The sequence below is a fragment of the Dipodomys merriami genome, unplaced genomic scaffold (genome assembly GCF_024711535.1).
Source record: "Dipodomys merriami isolate MVZ:Mamm:240054 unplaced genomic scaffold, mDipMer1.0.p SCAF_72, whole genome shotgun sequence".
Taxonomy (NCBI): domain Eukaryota; kingdom Metazoa; phylum Chordata; class Mammalia; order Rodentia; family Heteromyidae; genus Dipodomys; species Dipodomys merriami.
Genome location: NW_027206313.1, coordinates 1,693,096 through 1,697,792, shown reverse-complemented (window position 1 = coordinate 1,697,792; position 4,697 = coordinate 1,693,096).

The window sequence follows — 4,697 nt, the reverse complement described above, 5'->3', positions numbered from 1 at the left end:
AGCTGGCCCGGACGCTGGCCCTCGAGCCCCTCCGACGCCGCCGCGGAGGCGGACGAACCCGGAACCGCGCCGCAGCGGCCGCCCCGTGACGCTCGGACGGGCGCCATCGTAAGTGCGGGCGGAAGCGGCGCCTGGGGTTCCCTGCGGGGCTCCGCCGCCCGGTGGACCCGGCGGGGGTGACCTGTGTAGGCGCGCAGCGGCGACGTCAATTTTGGCCTTGATCTTTCCATTCTAGGCTTTAAACCTCCCAGTTTTTATCTCACTTCCGCCCCGATCCAAAATGGCCGCCTGTGGCCTCAAACACTACAGTAAAGGGGCGGGTCATACAAATGCAGCATGGCGATTGGCTAGGACTCTCAGGAGCGTGACGTTGCGTCTCCCAGTCCCTGATTGGCTGTGCTACGTGGCCCTTGGGTCTTGCTGAATCAGGCTGGGGAGCTGTCGGGGTCCCGAGGATGCCCGCGCGGGCTCGCCCGGAGCTTACTGCGGTGACGAGTGGTTCCTCCCTGACGGGTCTCGGGGTAAAGAGACACTTCCCCTCGAAGAAGCCGCCGTCCCGTTGCCCACCCCCGGCTGGCCTCCTTCAGGAAATCTGTCTCTGTCATCTGAAATCTGTCTCTGTCATCTGAAATCTGTTTCTGCCATCTGAAATCTGTCACGTTCATCTGAAGATCTGTCACGTTCATCTGAAATCTGTCACTGTCACCTGAAGTCTGTCGCTGTCATCTGAAATCTGTCATGTCACCTGAAAGCTGTCACTGTCACCTGAAATCTGTCATGAAATCTGTCACTGTCATCTGAAATCTATCATATCATCTGAAATCTGTCACTGTCATCTGAAATCTGTCATGTCACCTGAAATCTCAGTCATATGAAATGTCATGTCACCTGAAACCTGTCACGTCATCTGAAATGGCACTGTCACCTGAAATCTGTCAGTCCTGTGAAGATCTGTCACTATCATCTGAAATCTGTCATGTCTTCTAAACTGTCTGTCACCTGAAATCTGTCACTGTCATCTGAAGATCTGTCACTGTCATCTGAAATCTGCCATGCCATCTGAAATCTGTCACTGTCATCTGAAGATGTCACTGTCATCTGAAGATATGTCACTGTCACCTGGTCTGTCACTGTCATCTGAAATCTGTCATGTTCCTTTGAAATCTGTCATGTCATCTGAAATCTGTCACTGTCACCTGAAATCTGTCACTGTCATCTGAAAATATGTCACTGTCATCTGAAATATGTCACTGCCACCTGAATTCTGTCATGTCACCTGAAATGTCATGTCATCTGAAGATGTTACTGTCATCTGAAATCTGTCAGTCATGTGAAGATCTGTCACTGTCACCTGAAGTCTGCCGCTGTCATCTGAAGATATGTCACTGTTACCTGAAATATGTCACTGTCACCTGAAGTCTGTTGCTGTCATCTGAAATCTGTCATGTCACCTGAAATCTGTCACTGTTACCTGAAATCTGTCACTGTCATCTGGAAATATGTCACTGTTATCTGAAATATGTCACTGCCACCTGAAATCTATCACTGTCACCTGAAATCTGTCACTGTCATCTGAAGATATGTCTCTGTCATCTGAGATATGTCACATTCATCTGCAATCTGTCACAGGCATTAGTATGATTGTCTAGTGCGTCTGCAACCCAAGGCTGACAACCGAGTCTAAGGTCTTGGGCCATACTTTTCGATTCTTTCTGGCTGACAGTAGAGCCAAAAAATGACTTATGGTGGACAGATAAGTTCTTCATATTAAAAGAAAACATAGGTACAATTTTCGTTCTTCTTTCATTCTTATTCTAAAATGCATTAGGTACTTATTAGAATATAGAACAATGGCTAATTAACCCCATCCTATAAACTCGAAGAAGTGTGGCCTCCTTGGCCTACGTTGGTGCTGTTCTATAGAATTCAAGCTCCATATATTGAATTTAATATGGTCTTGTAACCCCATTAAAAAAGTGAATATAGTGAATTTAATTTTGATATTGTATTTTGACTCAAAAGATCCAACAGACCGGCTTAACTGTTCACTCCACACAAGCAATTATTATTAAGATATATTGTTCATAGGATTTTAGCATTGTTGAACCACATTTTAATGTCCCTTAGTCGCATGTGACTGAGTTCTGTATTGAAAAGTGCAGTCCAGGCGATCTTATCATGATCTGACATGGGGAAGTTGAGAAGCCAAGAATGGGGCTGGCTTCTTCTCCGGCCTCCAGAGCAGTGGTCAGCCCGAGACCGGGAGAGGAGAAGCTTCGGGTGGCAGCCCTGGAGGCTGGGCCTTTAAACTTCACTTATTGTAAGACTACAATACTTTCAGCCAGCTCACCCATCTCATGCTGTGATTTGAGTTCAGCTGTCATAGTCACTATGATAATTAACATGCTGTGATTTGAGATCAGCTGTGATAGTCACTATGATAATTAACATGCTGTGATTTGAGATCAGCTGTGATAGTCACCACGATAATTAATATGCTGTGATTTCTTCCAGTTAAAAATATTTCTGACACTTGTCATGATGATTATCAAAACATTTGTCGTCATCATAGATGAACGAACGTGGCTAAAGTATCAGTACCTCCGTTTCTGCCATTTCTGCCCTTTTGGTATGATACTACAACCCTGGCGGGTGGGTTCCGAGTATCTAGAAGGCTAGCCGGTCCTAGCCCATGCCGTCAACCAATTAAACAAGCAGACTGTGACTCTGTCCAGGGAAAGGCACATTGAACATCTAGGGCCAAAGTCCCCGAAGTCCCTTCTGGACAGAGCTAAAGTTTATAACGAGTCCCAGAGAAAAGCCTTAGGACCAAATAGGAAAAAAAGAGAGAAAGACATGCAACAGCTGCTGTAGGATCACTGGCACCTATATATCCGTGCTCACTTCCCTTCCTTTGTTCCCCTCCACTATGGAGTCTAAGAGAACAAACTGTGCCTTTCTAAGCCTTCTTTGCAAACTGGGTCATCACCAGTCATAGCCAGTGAAATACAGCAAAGCTGTGACTAGGCTTGGGGGGGAAGGGCAGCGCGTGAGGAAGGAGCTTCTGCCTTCCGGATACAGGCAACGAATGTGGTGGTGAAGCAGCGGCTACTGCCATGGACAAGGGAGTGGCGGCGGGGTGAGCTGACGCGGAAGGACGGGATTCTCTGGCATCTCACACTCCCCGTGCAGAATTCCTAAGTTCTTTTTTTCTTCCTTTTCCAAGAAGAATAGAAACGAGTCCTGTGAAACTGTGCGTGGAATCTTTTTCAGCAACCTGACTGTGTCCCTGGCCTGCCCTCCAGGCCGTACCTCATCTCTGAGTCTCGCTGACATTCTCATTCATTTCCTTGCTTTTGAATCCAATGTCCAGCTATGGCTGAGACTCCTCCCTCAATCCAGGCCTCGTGGTCAGGACTCTACTTCTTTTTATTTTACAAATTAGTCCTACAAATATTCATGGGAGAAGCTGTTTTCCTTTGGAACGAGTAGGGGCAAGCTGGGAGAGACACGTGGTGCTTTCCTTCCCAATATCATCTACTCATTCATCCAGTCCTGATGTTACTCGTCTCTAAACCCATGTAACAGGTTATTATGTCTGTGGTGATAGATTCCAGACTTACTCAAGTCACAAGTTGACTAGAACATTTTTGGTCTGATGGTGCTCTAGATGATTCTGTCCAGGGGACATCTGATTGGACGGTACTCCGACAGCACTTAGCACATTCAGAAGCCTAGAGTTAGGAGACAAAGTTTTTGGGTTTGGTCATGGGCCTGAACTCTGGGCCTGGGCACTGTCCCTCAGCTCTTCAGCTCAAGGCAAGCGCTCTACCGCTTGAGCCACAGCACCACTTCTGGCTTTTTCTGTGTATGTGGTGCTGGGGAATCGAGCCCGGGTCTTCCCGCATGCGAGGCGAGCGCTCTACCACCGAGCCGCCTTCCCAGCCCTGGTGGCAGAATTTTTATTGCGAGTCTGCATATGGCTCTGCTTTGGCTCTGAGTCAGCCCTCTGAGCCCCTGGAATCATCTCCTCTGACAATGGAAGTGATTCACAGACGCTGCTAATGCCCTCCAACAACTTGTTCTCCCCCTTTTGAAGTGACTCCTTTGGCCATGAAAAGTCACTTCCAACACATCCGGAGATAGCACTGTTTTTTCTGAGTTAGAGACACCTGAAGTGCTTGTGTCTGTCCCTGAAGTGTGAATTACTTCTCAATTTCAAAATGCATACGAATCATTTGGGCATCTTGCTCCAGTAAGGAGGCAAATAGGAGGCAAACCATGAGTGAATTAGCCCGTCTGTATCTCCTTTAAAATACTTCAGCATGGAGATACACGTATGTTTGCTAATCTGGATTTGTCTTTAGGGTTGGCTAGCGCATCCTCTGCAAGTGTGTTAGAGACACAGAAGCTATTACCTCACACTGGACTCTAAGCCTAGGGACTGTGTCCTGTGTGCTCAGAGCCTCTCTCCTGGGCCCGCGTCTGTCCCCGCTGGCCCGTGTGGTCAGAGTTCACGCCCACTGGTCTCCCAGCTGCTCCACGCCCGGCAGGCATTTGCCCTGGGACCTTTATCCGGCTCTTCCTGCAGCCTACTATTCTTTTCTCCTGGTTGGCCTTTTAGCCAAGGCTTTGGCTTCCCACGACAGTGGGCTTTTCATCTTCTGAATTGGAAACCTACCCTCTTGGACGCCATA